Below are 17,045 nucleotides of genomic sequence, written 5' to 3' on the forward strand. Positions count from 1 at the left end.
CCACACAAGCCCAACCTCAAAGTGGCCTTCAATGCATGCATATGCATCTCTCTACTTCCTCCTTGTGCCTCTCTCTGTCTCTGTCTCTCTCTGTTTCTCTGTCTCTGTCTGTCTGTCTGTCTCTCTCTCTCTCTCTCTCTCTCTCTCTCTCTCTGTGTGTGTGTGTGTGTGTGTGTGTGTGTGTGTACATTCATGCCACTGTACTTGTGGAGGAGTCCGATGAAAACTTGTAGGAGTTGGTTCTCTCCTACCATATGGGTTCTGGGAATTGAACTGGGTCATAAGGATTGGCAAACACCTTTACCATGAAACGTTTGTTATTGGTCCACCTTGTTTTCGAGGCACTAAACCCAAAGGCACTAAACACAAATCCCCAAGGATCCTCTTTTCTTCATCATCCCAGTCCTGGGATTACAGTTGTGTACCACCATTTCTAGCTTTATTTTTTTCTCTTGAGTTCTGTGGATTTGAACTTGAGTCCTAACACCTGCACAGCAACACTTTACTGATGGAGCCATTTGCCCTGTCCTTGGTTCTGCATTTTGAGTATATGCTTTCATACTACCTGCTGTACAGTCATCGTGTCCTCTGTGTGCCATTTGCCTCACCAATGTCAAGGACAGTGCTCAGCCTAAGCTTGTCTCTGCAACCATACCCCAGTTCTGCCAGCAAGCAGTATCTCCAGAGATGGCCCCTGTTCATCATGAGAAGATGCTCAGCAAAAGAGGCTTACATTGAACTTGGGTATATATTGACATCGACAAACATGTGAGTGAAAGTTGAAGTTGGCATCGCTGGCAAAATTTCATTTAAAAAATGTGATGCCAACACAGTTGAGGAGCAGATGGCATTGCATTGAAAGGTTTTCCAAACTTGCAGAAGCCAAAGCTAGCAAATGGAAACATTTCCATCTCAATTCACTTGCTGTGGGGGACAACTGACTTAGAACCACAGGTAAGATTTCAAAGGTCACAGCAACATTGCTTAGTAAACATGGCAAGAAGAGGGAACTGGAAATGGATTCCCAAATTGTTCTTCCCAACATAGATGATTTCCAATCTAGCAAATAGAGGAGCAAGTTCAGAGGCTGCAGAAAGTATGTTTTCCTGTGAGTGTGTGGGGATGACGGCTACCTGGGAAACCACCAACTGGAGATAATAGTTTCTGATCAGTTTGTGAGTTCCACAAACTTCCCGTTGTCACCAACCTTTGACAAATCTGTTCTTGACATACACCCAAGTCCTCAGAGATCTCCCGGCCTTGACTCTTTGATGGGATGGTATTGGGTACAGAGAAGAAATACTGTATCAGGAGCTGAACGGACCCTGTGAGCTCATTGCTCCCCTCTCTGAGCAACAGCTTCCTCTCCTGTGCTCTGGGGACAGATGACACATTCTGGCTCCTTTCCAGGGCTAATGTGATGATCACAGGAAAGCAAGGAATGTAAAGAAAGTGAGCTCAAGAACCAATCTGCTGGGCTCTCCCATCTACAACCAGTGGACTTGACCTTTGCTCCCACTTTCACAATCTACAAAATGTAGCCATCCCTTCCTCAGTCACATCTTGACATCCCAATTGTGAAATGCCTGGCATTTAGTAAATGCTCCATGCATGTTCAATGTCATTATAGATACAAACATCCATTTTGGAGACTTATGAGACACGCCATCATTTTTACGATTTGCTCATCATCATCATTTACCGTCCAGCTAGAACAAGTCAGAGTGGAGATATGATATTACACTATTAATAAAATTGTCATGTGCTGTTTAAGTTTGTTGAAAGCAGACTCTGAAAGCAAATAGGGCTCACTTGTCCCAAACTCCAGCATGCTTATTTTTAGTGTCTTCCAAAACGCCCTGTCCCGAGGCAAGCTGCTCCCCCCCCCATTCTGTAATGGGGAGAAAGGACATAAAAGCAGCCTATGAGTAAAATCGCCACACCCTTGAGAGCAGCTGGAAGGTAAACCATCACCAAACACAGGCCACTACTGTTTATCTCATCACAGAAGCATGGCTGCAGTGGGAACAAGAAGCCAAAAGCCAATCAACGGAAAGACTCCCAGTCAGGCACTGCGGCATGGCTGCTCTCTTCCTCACCACTTTCTGCTAGGTGTTGTAAACCCTGAATTTGATGATGCCCCTTTTACCTGCTCTCTCAATTGAGCTATTCCAGTTCTTTGCACTTGATTTGATGGTGATAGTTGTCTGTCTGTCTGTCTACCAGCTACTTGCTGTTTGCTCTTTTATTTTTACTTGCCACACTTGTAATAAATTCATTCATTAAAAACTGAAAGTAAGGCTATCACAGGTCATTCTCTGAACCCTCCCCCCTCCCCCCCCAAAAGCACTATAGCTACATATCTGTCCTAGAACAGAGACCCAGTGGTCACAATGAAAAAAGGTCTTAATCCCATCTGCCCCATTCATCCTTTGGCTCTCTGGATCTCTTTATAGGATCAACACGAGCTTAACATACTCCTGGAGTCTGCGCAGTCTGTCACAGTTTGCATATAAAAAGTTGTGTGAGAGACTCAAGCATTGAAGACTTGGACCCTAGCTAGTGGCATTGTTTTGATAGGTTCTAAAAACTTAAGGAGGTGAAGACACACTAATGGGATTAGGTCACTAGGTGAATCCTTCTGCGTATTTGGTTCTTGACATCCTCCTGTCTGTTTCCTGTCTTCCATGAGGCATAGAACCACTGCACATACCCACCATCATGAGCTCCTGCCTCTTCATGTACCCAGAGTCAATGGAGCTGAGGACTAAGGACTGTCCTCTCTAAAACCATGAGCCAAATTAAGTTTGCCCTCTCTTACTAGAATTTTTTTTGGTCAGATATTTTGTTATACCAAAACCAGTCAAACAGATGCACACTGTACTGGGAAGTAGGAAAAGGAGAGACAAATCTATAGTGGTGACAACATGGGCACATTACCTATGCCACCCATACTGTATTCTGCCTGGATTTAACCTTCCCCTTGCAAATGTTTGAATAGCACCAGAAGTTCATGTGCTGACAATGACATCCTCAATTCAACAGTGCTGGGAAATGGACCCTAATCAGAAGGTCATTTGCTCTTGGTCCTCATGGGTGGATTTGCGCTGTCATCACAGGAATAGGTGTGTCTAGATCAACGTGTTATAAAAGTGAGCTTGGCGTCCTCTTGCTCTCTCATTCCTGCCTTTTCTTGCCCTTCTGCCTTTACCAGGAGATGACAGAGTGTGCAAGCCCTCTCCAGACGCCTGCACCCTGCTTTTAAAGTTCCCAGACATCCAGAATCACACAGTAATTAATTTCTGTCCATTTACCATCGTCCAGTGTTAAGTGCTCTGCTATAGCAGCAGAAAACAGGCCAAGATAACCCTTCAGAGTGCAACGAGATGATTTCTAGGCTGGTCTGCAGGAGCCTGGCCTTATAGTGTCCACTCTTTTGATGTGTTGGAAAACCTCAGGTAAGTACCTGTCTGTTTCTGGGCCTTAGCATCCTCTGGTGAAACCTGGCAGCACTGGATGAGATTAGTCCTCCTGAAGCTTGGGCTTCCACCAATCATAGGACAGAAATTCCTAGAGAGATGACTTCTGAATAGATATCTCTTGTCAATTACAATCCAGTACAGATCTGCACTTGAGAAACACCCTCCAACTGAATGCCAGCCATGAAGATGCCTTTCAATTGCAAATCATACTTGTCTTTATGAGAAAAAGTACCTTTACTATTGAAATAAAAGCATTAAAAAAAAAAAACCCGTATTTTCAAAGGGCCTGTGCCCAGTCATGGTGGCAGAGGCCTATAATCTCAGCACTCATGAGGCTGAGATAGGAGGATTGTATGTTCCAGTTCAGTGTGGACTACATTGCAAGTTCAAAGCCAGTCTAGGCTATACAGAAGCCCTCATCTCAAAAACAAAACCAAACAAACAAAAAAGAGGAAGATGGTGGGGGGAGAGATTGGGGGTGGGGAGGAAAAAGAACAGAATTTGTGGCTCCTAGTGAGACAGCAGTAGACCCCCCCAAGATGCCACAAACCGTAGAGAATCAGTGGACCAAGTGCTTGCCAATATGCTTTGGACAGAAGCCCACTCTCACAATCTGTTAGATATGTGTATATTTATATCTGGGGGGGCCTAGCTATTCCCCATCTTCATGTCTTATTCTGTCACTGCCAGTCCCTCTGGCATGCTAGACAAGAGAGTCTCCCAATTTATCTACCAGGGACCTGAGATTAGGCCTGTGGCTGGGGTTAAAGACAGGCCTGCATAGGAGTCATCCTGAAGCCCACCCCTCACCTCCCAGTGAAGCCATGGGGCCAGTGTCTTGTGTCCTGGACCAGTCCCAGTAGTTTCCATATCCAGCCGAGAAGAGAGAAGGGCCCCTGAGGATGCCCCTGAGAATGCCCCTCTAGGTGTCCTGTAGAAAGTGGCCACTGGGCTGCAAGCACCCTCTTCCTTCCTGTATCACCTGTCTCCTTCCATGCCAGGTGAGCTCACCTGGGGAAGAGGGAACTTGTTCTGCAAGTGTTGCTGACAGGAAGGATTTGAGGGAGCAGGTGAAGTTGCCCATCCTCGCTTCTCTTTCCATCCTGGCTAGCTTGGGGCAAAGGTTGAAAAGGGACTCTAAGAGGCTATGTGTGCCCGAGAATACTGCTATGCTCAGCCAGGGATGTCAGATTACTCACTGAAAAGGAGGCAGGATCCCTGTTGCTGAGAGACTTGGGGAAGACTACAAGAGCTCCTTTGGAAACTAGAAAGCAATGTGTTCTGAGCATAAGTGTCAAGTCACAAAGAAGCACAAACTGCCAGTCCTCTGTGGGGCTTCTCTCCTGTACCTAGCTCATGTTCACACAGTTCTAAAACACACATCACTGGGCTCCACCCACATCTCTGACTCAGCAGTACTGGACGGAAACCCTAAGAGTGTGCATTTTCAACAAGTTCCTAGCACCTGATGGCTGCCAGCCTTACCCACACAGTTGGGAAACACCGCTTTAGAACCCCTGCTTAGAGTATCTGTGCCGGTTTCAGCTCAGGAGCGTTAGCAACTTATAAATGCAGCCAAACCAAGTCCCCACAAAGACATGGCAGAAAGGTCTCACAGAGAATTTGCCCTGTCCCCAGGCAGTTCCCTGGCAGAGCATGAATCAGGATCTGAAAGTCAGTCAGGAATCCTCTTCAGCCAACATTCAGTCATACACACACACACACACACACACACACACACACACACACACACACACACACACACACACGACAGCCACCCCCCCCACACACACACTCCCATCTCACACCTGTATAACCTCGTGGCTAAATACAAAGACATGGTAGCTAAACAGCTAAGATTGGCCAACTTCCCAGTTTCCTGATGTGTGTGGCCTTGGACAGGTCACCTAACCTCTCTGACCTTTGGCTTTCTCATCAAGGAAATTAGAGGCAATAATAACTCTGGCAGGGTTGCTGAAAGACCGGGTGGGATAACAAAGAGAAAGTCCTTGAAACACAGAAGCCAGTAATAACTAGTTTTGAACAGTTTGTTACAAACTCCCAAGCTTTGGTAAGGGAAACAACAAGTTGGGGCCTCTGAATGGTCTAGCTCAATAAAGATACACTTGGAGGGAAGGAGACCTAGACTCTAATGGTAGGTATGCTTCTGAATCCCTCACTGTGCCCCTCCAGGCTGGTCCTTGGGCTACCCAGGCCTCACCATCCCCTATCTGTCCTGTAGAAAATATGGCTCAACATTTATCGTGGCTTTCTTCAAGCACTGCCAGACCATGGGTTCATGCCCAGTGGTGGAAGGTAGAGGCAGTGTCCATGAAGCCACGGGTCCAGCATATAAACCAGTTTTATCCTCCCTGGATCTGCTCATTTCCACCAGCAAGAGACTCTCAGAGATGTGTCTTCTCTTCCTCAGTTTCTCAAAGAGCCCTGGGGTTGCTGGAGGTCTGGGAAGAGATACTGGAGAAGATCCACAATAAAGCATGTTAGTCCCTGTCAACCATGTATGTAGCATCTCCTCAACACAGGCCTGGACAGTGGTGATCACAAGGGAATACAGAGGGTCCCCGAGGTGATTCTCGCCTGATACCAGAGCGTGAACCTAGGATGTCAAATTCCACATTTCCTGCCAGGGTCTATGGCAGTTTGGGAATTCTATCATTTGGACAAGGCCACCCTCATTATCCCATAGAAAACCCTATCACAGCATCACCCTACTGCTTGCCATCTAGACCTATGCATATCTACCTAGTCTAGCACTTGTTTCTGTGCAGCCCTAGATCGTACCTCTGTACCTACCTGACTTCTGTGGATCTCAGACAGCTTAGAAAAGAATCAACTCAGCCAGCGCAGATAGAGTCCCAGAGCCGTAAGCCAAAAGGATTGATGTAGTAACTTAAGCTCTGCTGAACCTCAATGCCCTGCTCTATAAAGGGTGGTGGTGACAATGCTCCCTTCCTCATAGTTGTGAGATTAAATCAACCAATTCTCCGTAAGCACTGGCGACAGTGAACATTTATTACGTGACGGCACGTCTTACAACACTCATTCATATCATGTGCTTCACGAAGAGATTTGAACAGCTGAACAAATGCCATAAAATTGAAAATGATCAAATATGTACTTGAAAAGAAATCAAGATAAAGAAAAATGAGGTTAGGAAGATAATAAACCCAGGGGGCGTGACATACACATATACAAGTTGCCTTCTGTAGGGTTCTATAACTACCGAAGTCTGCATTTGGCCCTTGGCTTGCTTGAAAGTCACATAAGTAAAGGAAATAGCATCAGTTATAAGGTTCGAGACATCTGGGACATAGACATAAACCAAAGATTCCAGAACATGCCTTTCTCTCAGTCGTTCACAAAGTAGAACCCAAGAGACACTGTCACATAGCAGAATACCAAGTTGACTTTCTCATGATGATCCCTCCAATCCACCTACTATAAAGACCTCCATGGCAGCTATTAAAGGAAAGTGACAAGTAATGATAGCCACCACTTACTATAGGGTAAGCATTCAATCCCCACGTACAGGACGCGAGCACTATTATTATTACCTTTGCTATTCAGAGGAAACTGAGGTTTAGTGAAATCATTGCCCAAAGACACACAGACAGGAAGTGGCCAGAGGTAAACCCAAGCCTCTATGCTACTAAAGCCCAGGTTGACAGCTACCATCTTCTCTAGCACCCTGAAAGGTCACATGTGCTGCAATAATCTCAGTGGGCAACCCTCTGCTAAGATGCGTTACGTTGAGGAGAGCAGGAGACTTGAGAACAGAGACTACACAGCCTGCCTGATAGGAAGTCTGCTCAAGATAATTTTTTTCAAGCTGAGCCAGCAGTTAGGCGGGTGCATCAGACATTACGGGACTGAGTTCTCTGAAGCAGTCCTGTACCTTGATAGTTGTGAGTCGTTCCTGTGCAGCAGAGTCCTGGGCACCCTTCAGAGATAGGCAGAAGGTAAGCGGGGGTGGGGGGAGTGATTAGATGGATGAAGAAGTCTTAGGGATGATGCTCACAGAAGACCCAGAAGGCAACCCCAGATAAGGCAGTTTCCCCACTGAAAACAGTCTACAAAGTGTCCAATGTGCTAAATTCCCCACCATCGAGCCAGGCCTGCAGCTATTTCTGTCTGGAATGCTTTCAAAGCAGGCGTTACCAATTGCCACTGTGGCCATTTAAAAACTCTCAATAAAACACCCCTAGAACATCTAATTTAGGCAATATAGCTTCCCGGTGAACCCTCCAAGATGAATTAGTTGCAAATTGCACCCGCAGGTAACTGAATGATTTGACCTGCTGTATTAAATTGTTGGAGAAAAACCAATTGAATGCTGGGGGCCGTCTGCCAACGCTGATGATCTCGGGTTTCGGGTAGTTGATCTTAAGTCCTGCTTTCTGACAATAATTGGGCAGTAGGATCAATTGTCTGTTACAGTCAATCCTAGAGCATGACAATAAAGCCATATCAACAGCTGAGAGGAAAATACTGATCTTTCTCTTCTCCCTTGCAGGGGGCCAAACACAAGCATCCAGTATGCCCAGAAGTCACATGGAGTCATTCAAACTCAAGTTCAGAAGAAGTGGGGGGTGGCAAAATCTATATACCTCTTAAATGTAGTATCTGATTTCCCAGGAGACCAGCCTTTCCTGCTAGCCCTGATTTATAGTTTTAAATGCAGAGTGCTTGGTAGACAAGCTCTTGCAGAGTCCTGGCATCTGGGTCAGAGAAGAAGAGCTGAGAGGAATAATTCCAAAGGGCAGGACTAGGTGCCCATATGGTTAAAGGCCTCTGCACCAGGCCTGCTGTAATGTTCTACCCAGCTTCCCAAGGATGATGACACTTTAGTGACTCTATATACCACCCACGAGACTGGCCACACTGCATTTGCCTCTCTAAGTGCTGACTTGACCCTAACCACTTTAAGATGTAAGCCCTTGTAGAAACAGGTTTGTGGGCAGGTAGCAGGATTTTCTGGGACAGGAGGTCATTCCATATGGTGGGAGCTGCTGAGAAATGACCCGAAAGCAGACAAATCACTTGTGTGTTTTGGAAGCCCTCAGTCTGGTAGTGTACTGACATATGAGGAATGAGAAGGAAAGGTGAACACTGGGTGGCAGTTTAAGGGACTTAGAGTTTAATCAGTAGCTACTTAGGAGCCAGAGACTTCTAAGGAAGGTTAAAACCGACAGCATGCCTCAGGCAGTGGTGGCCCACAGCTTTAATCCCAGCACCTGGAAGGCAGAGGCAGACAGATCTCTGGCTACGCAGAGAAACCCTGTGGCGAAAAAAAAAAAAACAGTGAGAGGGAGAATGAGAGCGAGACCAAGAGCAAGAGAGAGCGAGAGAGAGCCAGAGAGAGCCAGAGAGAGCGAGAGAGAGCCAGAGAGAGCGAGAGAGAGCCAGAGAGAGCGAGAGAGAGCCAGAGAGAGCGAGAGCGAGAGCGAGAGCGAGAGCGAGAGCGAGAGCGAGAGCGAGCGGTTGAGAGATGGTTGAGAGGTCAAATGTAAGTAGAGTCAGACAATGTGACTTTACTGTGTGACTCTGCAGGCTGCTAGCAAGGTGAACCGTGTCAAGTTGCATGACATCTCCATACCTCAGATAGTCATCTATGAAATAAGACAACAGCAGTGAGACCATGTAAAATTGTTGGGAAGCTTACGTAAACTATTCACATGACCACATGACGCACTTAGAAGAGTACCTGGTGCCGTCAGCGCTCCCTCAGTGTTGTCCTGTTTCCTTGTGAGCAGGCTACTCCGTGACACTGAGCAGTTGTGCTACCTCAGACCTGGCTCAGAGCGGTTTGTGAGCCTGCCCCCTGCTCATCCTCACAAATCTGTAAACTGGGTGTGACTTTTATCCCATTTCATAAATGAGCAAACTGAGGTTCAGAGAACTTACGCAACTCATTGGTATGTGGGGCGGGGAAGCAGAAGGTGAGGAGAGCTTCCGTGTGTAGAAGATAAATTAGAGGGATAACTAGGGGTGGGACCAGTCTAGGGGGCAGGCAAACCAGAGGCGAGGGGTAGAGTGAGAGGCTATGGGGAGCTGGACCATGACAAGAGAGAAAAAATAGTAGGAATGGGTATGGCGTGGGCCTTTGCTCCTCTACGCAAAGCCAGAGCTCTTAAAGGCCTTCCTGGGCCTCCATCAGTGTTGAGGGCTATGCCTCATGGGGCTGGAGGCAAAGAAGACTCTTTGCTTAGCAGGCACAGGGTTTGATTGCTAGCAACAAAAGGAAACAGGACACTTCTTGTGAACACCAAGAGACGGAGGCAAGAGAATTTCAAGTTCAGTCCATCCTTGGGCTATATAATGAGACCATATCCCAAGAAACAACCATATCCCAAGAAACAACCATCTGTGGGACTCAAGCCTTGTCAAGAAGGTAGATAGAAACAGGGACTAGCTCTATGTTTCAGCTGTGGTTAGGACAGCACCAAGCAGAAGCATAGAAGCAACAAGATTAGAGCCAAGGGCCACTGATTTAGCCTAGCCTCTTAGTCCCCTCGCCCCAAGGCCCCAGTCCATCTTGCTGTGAGTTAAAGAGGTAGCTATTTGGTATTTTTGAGGAGAGTTGCATGTGAAAGCACCAGAAAAAGGGGGCAGGAGCGAAGTAAAAATGCCAGGTGGAGATGTCCTCAGCCAACCAAACTTCTGCTTGTGGGTCACTGATACAACCTACACAGTGTCATTTGCCCCACCCCCACCCCTGCCCAGATCACTGTGGCCCTGGGATACAGGAGACTGCCTTCCTCTTTCCCATAGTGATTCATGGTGTGTTGGGAGTAAGTTTGGTCAGAGGCTGGCTGAAAGAGAATCCTTTCTGGTCACCACCCACAGCAACAACTCTTACTTGCGATCCCCACCCCCCATCCCCACTCAGGCAGGGTTCCTAGTGAAGACTGAATAAACACGGGCAGCTGGGCCCTCTCTGGTGTTTGGGGTGGGCCAAAGGAGGGGATGTCGGCAGTCCCTTGCATGTGGGCATTATGGGAAACCTCTTCCACACATCACCATCCACGTGACAGCAAATGGAAGGACTTCATCTAAGTGGCAGCGCCTCTAGGGCTGAGTCTCTAGTCCCCGCTATCCTTCTACTGTGGGTATCAGTGAGTGTTTTCCCCTCAGCAGTGTGGGATTCTACTAAAAGTTGTTGCCTCATTCTCTCCCCCAAATCCCAGATACAGAGGATTTGTTTCAGCTGCGGTTAGAACAGCACCACAGCTTTTTGACATGCTTCCCTTTCAACTTCTTGACAAGGCCTGAGTCTCACTGATAGTTGTTTCGTGGGACATGGTGTCACTATATAGCCTAAGCTGGTCTGGACCTTGAAATCCTCTGTACAGTGCACTAGCCTGGGAGAGTGGCTGTTCTGGCCTTGGGTCCTGCCTTTATCTGAATATTCACGGACAAACACCATCCTTGGCAAATCAGGGTAAGCTTTAGGAAGCAGAAAGCCCCAGGTTGGCAATTCCAGCTCTGTCACTAAATGACTGTATGATCCTGTGTGAATCCTGTGCCTTCTCAGCCACAGGGGTCCCTTCTCAATAACCAGGGAGAATACTAACTGCCTTGTAGGTTTAGGCAGATTTGATGAGACAGTGTGTTTAAAGGACCCTAAGTCATTCCCTGTTTACCCCCATTTCCATTAGCTGCCACATCAAAGAGCAGGCTTGGCAAAGAAGGGGACAATAGGACCTGCAACCGGACCTCCTGGACCTCCACCTCCACAGAAGGTGAAGGACGTAGTGAAAACCTCAGATGCAAGTGAAGAGAGGTGTTAGACACAGGCCTGAGGAAGATGAGGTAGAGGAAAAGGGAATCTTGGAATGGAAAAGAAGGGAAAGGGGGGAGGAGGAAAAAGGAAGTTTATTATTCTTCTTGCAGACCAATCACAGGGCTCCTGGAGTGTCGAATTCTGGCTCCTGCAGCCAGATGTGACCCATTCCTGTTATCATGGAATATTAATCAGAGGGGCCCTTGGGTAATTGGGGAGTTTTGATTAGAGAACTAGCCCTTACAATAATAAGCAGGCAGGAGGCTGGGGATAGCCACCCCACCCCTAACCGCCTACCTCTTAAGCACTATGCTTTTGAAGCCTAGGGCCCCATAATGCAGAGAGGGGCATGGCCCCATTGCTGGTGTAGGGACCAGGATTGGAGGGGGGGTGATAGAGGCTGCAGGGATAGTTGGCTACAAGTTGGACTGTACTGGAGTTTGAGAGCCTGGGGCTGGCCTGGCTCCACTCACCTCCCTATCAATCATCACGCTAGTTGGTCTCTGGGCCTCCCCTCTCCAGGCCCCCTCCCAGCCAGTCCTCCACTCCAGTACTGCTGCCTCAGGCTTGGGCCCTACTGGGACCCCAGCTCTGTTGCAGGCTTCACATGGCCCCCAGGCTCTGTATATTTAGAGGATTAATGAATCTTCCTGTTTGGCTGGGCCAGGCTAGAGCCCAGGATAGAGGGAATGAGGGCAAAAATTGAGGAGGGTGCAGCCCAATGGTCCCAGCCTCGGACACCTTCATCATAGAGAGCCCACACTAAGGATATTAAAGAGCAGAGGATCTCCAGCTCCAGGATTCTAGTAGGTTCCTGCCCATACCTGCTGTCCTGGGAGATCACAGTGGAAGGTCAGAGACCTGAACCCCAGTCTCAGTTCTTCTTCCCTCCTGAGCCTTGGTGGCCTCTTCTCTACATTGAAGGCATCAGATAAAGTTTATTCTTTGACCAAACTCACTCAGTATTATCATGTGTCAGGCTCTGTACTTGGCAGTGGAGCATCAAACTAGACAGATAGAATATTGTGCCTACCCTTGGAGAGAGCATGGTTTGATGACAAGAAACAGACACGTGACCATCCTTTTCTTAGTGAGATTGTAGTTGCAATAATCGAACTAAACAGTTACGATGTGCCCAGGACTCTATAAGGGCTTGATGGGTGTTACCTCTTGGCATCTTCTAGCATCTCCATGTCATAAATAAGGGAGCTGAGTTACTGAGAGGATCTTCTGTGAGTTAAGTGGCATACATGCAAAACTCCTGAGGGCAAACGGGACAGTTGATGGCATTTATTATGCTGCACTGACTTAAAATATGTTACCAGAGGTACGTGTACATGCACACACACATCCGTGTACTGTACGTTGTGTGCATATGCACATGTGTAGATCCTAGCCTGTTAGTATATGCATTGTGTTTGTGTGAATATGTCGATTATGAAAAGCATTTGGAATGACACAGGGGAGTTGTCTTTCCAGGTGTGTGTCAACTTTTTGATATTAAACATCACCTTCAAATACATACAGTTGTGACTAGCATCCCCAATATACATGGTCTTCTCTTGGTGCTGAAACTGATTCTTACTATCTAAGTAGCCTTCAGAAAGGCCTTATCAGTTCCAACTTCATCAGTGAGACAGTACAGAAAGGAGACAGCTACTGCAGAGAATCCATCAAACAGAATGTGGAACTCCAGTGACCCTACAAAGGACGGGAATGAAACACTCTCTGAGTCCTGCATCCTTTTGGCCCTCCCAGGAGAATTCTACACCATTCTGGGAGTTAACGTGCCCACTTCAGAACTGGTGTTCTGGATGTAAGAGGCTGGCTAGGCAGGGAGTAGACTGCAGGTAGAGAATCTATCTGCCTATTCACTATGGAGCAGCTTTGGCTGAGGCCCAAGCTCACTGCTCCAGAGGTGCATCCACTCTAGTAGGAAAATGGTGGCTTCTCCCATTGAAGCACACTGGCTGCTTGCTACACACGAGTTCTGCTAACGTCATCTTATTCATATTCAGCAGGTGTTAAAATGCAGGCCTGAAGAGAAGAGATGGCATTTGGGTGTCTGCGGCAGTCACATCTAGAAGCAAGTCTCTGGATCCTGACTCTAAGCTTTTGCAAGGGGCACAGTAACCTGGGAGTCGCCTCGAATCTTGCTAAGCCCCAGGGCTGAGGCCTGAAAGAGCCTGCAGCTCACCACCTCTGTCCTCCTTACTCCTTTCTGTAGTCTGTGAGGTGGAAGCTTCACTCACTCCCAGCGGCTGGATGTAAAACCAAAGTGCAGCCGTTTAAGTGACTTGATTGACAATTTCTCACTAGAGCATAGCAAAGCTGATCTGTGAACCATGCTAGCCTAATCCAGATGCTAGGCTCTTAACTACCACAGGACAGTACTTCTGTTAACCATATAGCCCTAGAATCTAGCCCATCAAGCTGAGAACAGCATTTTGCTTCACAAGTCTAAAATTTGAATTCTGGATTCAGGTCTTTTGGGTTCAAACCCACATTCTATAACTTTTTAGCCATGTTTCTGAAAGCAAGGTGTTCTCTCTCTCTCTCTCTCTCTCTTTCTCTCTCTCTCTGATTTCCTCAACCATAAAACAGGCTAATCATAGGTCTGTCTTAGATAGGGACCTCAATGCGACACTAGTACAACAGGAGGTGTCAATGAAGGAATGACAGGCAGGGTTGAGCAAGGTGCCTGGCCCATAATAAGTAGTCAATAAATGTTAGCGTTTATTGCAGGGTAATATAATAGGACATTGCATTCCTGGATTGGCTGGACAATAATGCGAGCAGTGGAGGGCAGGAACAGAGCCCAGGGATGACTGTCCCAGCCCAGCCAAGCCCTTTCAATTGAATCAATATTTCAAAGGTTTATTGACATTGCCTTTGTGTTAAGCTGTATGCAGAGTATCCCTCAAGGTGAGATGAGTTGGAAACAGGTTCCTGTCCTCTCCAAGCTCACCGTCTAGTATAAGTACACATAGATGCAGATGCGTTCAGCATGAGGCCATGAAAGTGCAGAAGAGTACCAGCCATGAGGGTCAGACACACACAGGAAAGATCAGTAGGAACTTGCCAGGGGGTTCTAGCTGATGGACATGTGTGTGGCAAGCACTGAGGCCTAAGACTCTATCTTCCCTGGTAGGTGCCATGAGTAGGTTGGTGGTGTTGGGTACACACCTTTAGCAGCTATGTGTGGTAGGAAGGATGGAGGTGAGATGCTACACATGACAAGCTCTAGGTCACCCAGGGCCCTGTAAAGCATGCTGGGGATGGGGGTGGGGGTGGGGAGGATGACTGCCAATGTGGAAGGGGAGCACAGATGGACAAGAGCTTCCTCTCTTTTCCTCCTTTAGTGTTTATGTTTGTTTTCTCGTAAGGTTCATTTCAGAGAACCTCTACCTTGTTCAACTAAACTGAAGGAATGGGAGTTGGGTTTTTTTCCTTCTTTCTTTTTTTCCACACCCAAGCGGGGATCAGAGTTCTCAGGACCTCCCAGGGCTCAGGCTTTGCTGGTATGAACTCACTGGAGCGGTGAGAATGCACACACCTGGGGAGGCCACAGAGGCCGTGGACTGAGCAGGCTTGTTGGGGCTGAGCAAGCCTGATGGGCTAGGGGAGGCGGTTAGCCTGGATCAAGGAATTAGAGGCCAAGAGACCAGCTAGCAAACCCTCCTGCTGCCTGTTTCAAAGGAAAATGGCTTCCTTCCCTGGGCAATGCCCTAAGTCACAGACACCTCTGGCCTTTTCTTTCCAGATTTCACACTCCCAGGCCCCTCAGAGGGGTGCCTAGGAGAAACTAAAGCGCCAGAGAAGGGGATTCCTGGGCCCATAGTAAGCAAGCCAGATGGGAGGGGGTCTGGTGGGTGTTGAAGAGGCAATGGACTGGAAGTCAGGAGACCTGGGTGAGGGCCAGTCCGGTGAACTCTCTGCGTGACTTGGGCAGTTCCTGTCTCCCCTCTCCGGGCCTCAGTTTTCCCATCCATCTAAAAAGGGGGCTGGACTCCAAGGTCTCAAAACGCCCTAACAGCTTGAAAGATTCCATTCTCTTCTCTGAATCTGCCCAGGGGGAGGCCTTGGGGGCTGGGGCACCGGCAGGGGCTGAGAATTCCATAGCAATTTGCATGTGAAAGCATGTTACTGCTATGGCTATTAGTGTGTGCAGAGGGACTGAAGACAGGGCAGGGACAGCTAACTGTCAGGCTGGCCAGAAGAGCCCAAGCAGCCTGGTAGGGGGATGGAGGGAGCTTGCCCTGAAGTGTGCCCAAGAGGCTGGACAGTAGCGCTCAGCATCCAGGGACGGGGAGGCCACGGGAGCTTTAAGCCTCTGCTTAGTCTTGGATTGCCCAATTCAGAGTCTGGGCCACAAACGGGTGGGTCAAAGGCCCTTTACAGATGTTGTCAAGCTGTTATGCTGATGAGTGGCTTCAGAGCTGTGTGAGGTGCCCCAGCAGAGTGGCCCCCAGGGAGAAATGCGCAGTTAGTGTGTTTTCTAAGTCAGCCTTTGAACCAGGCTTAAATCTCCTGGGGCCACATTTTCCTCAGCTGTTTTGGTAATCACCTTGAACAAACTTACCCAGTTTGTCAATATAAACATTACATATATGTAGATACGTTTGGCTCAACCCCCGGCAGCCCTTTGATGTGTGCACCTGCCCCCTTTCTCTGGTCTCCTCCTCTCCTCCGTCCCCTCCCACCCATCTCTCTCTGTCTTCAGCTGTACAGAAGAAGTGTGCTCCTCTGCGCCTATTGGAGAAGAGTCTTCTGGACTCTAGGCCTCAGTTTTTTCATGAGAGGTTCAGTCTGGAAAGGAGATAACAGGGCAATGGTAGCTCTACCTTTTCTGGCTCGTGACTCAGTCAGTGTGGCTCTGCCCTTATTTCTCCCAGAACCTGGAACTGTTCTGTGGACCCTTCCCCTAGGGATCTGGACAGAGAATGGGAAATTCTTCAGAAGCCAGCTCCTCTTCCATCACCTTCAGCCATGTGGAAGTGTTTGGAGTTGTAGTGGGGGGAGGTGCATTGGAAGAAGCAGACCAGTATGGGGACAGCAGGATAGCCTCTTAGGACCCTTGCAAAAGGCCAGCTTTGGTCAGTTATGAGGAAAACTGCACGCAGAGCCCCGGAAAGCCAAACTCTCCACTACGCTGTCACTGAAGAAGTCTCAGTGTGCTGTGTATCCAACATTTATTGGCAAAAAAAAAAAGCATGAATGAATCAAAGACTGACTTTAGAAGGCCAGTTTTGAATCTGCATATGTTTAATCTGCCTCTCACATCCCCACCACCCAGTCACAGAGTCAGCTGAAATAATTCAGTCAAGTACTAAAAGACTCCTAGAACATGGGGAGCCTAGGATCAAGGTAGCTCATCCATGCTGTTTATTGCTGGGATTGTTTTAAGGAAAATGAACAAATCTCATAGTACCTCTACATTACCAGAGAGAACAATGTGCGCAAACACACACGTGCACAGGCACACACACACATATGCGCGCGCACACCCAAGCACGCGTGCATGCCTGGTCAAAAGAGGAGTCTTGGCAGAGCAGGGTCAGGCTCTCAAGTGTCCAGTGGCTCACAGCCTGGGGTTCTTTCCTCCAGATCAAAAGGCCCCTTGGCAAACCTCTTCCCTTCCACAGACCTTTAAATTCCTCTTTCCCCATAACCTCCAGCATTTCCTCTTCCCCTTTTCTTTGCCAGATGAATAATCAACCACCAGAAACAAAACCTACAATGATTTTTCTCCCCTGTGC

Source organism: Grammomys surdaster, unplaced genomic scaffold (assembly GCF_004785775.1).
Source record: "Grammomys surdaster isolate TR1022 unplaced genomic scaffold, NIH_TR_1.0 197, whole genome shotgun sequence".
In the NCBI taxonomy this organism is placed as follows: domain Eukaryota; kingdom Metazoa; phylum Chordata; class Mammalia; order Rodentia; family Muridae; genus Grammomys; species Grammomys surdaster.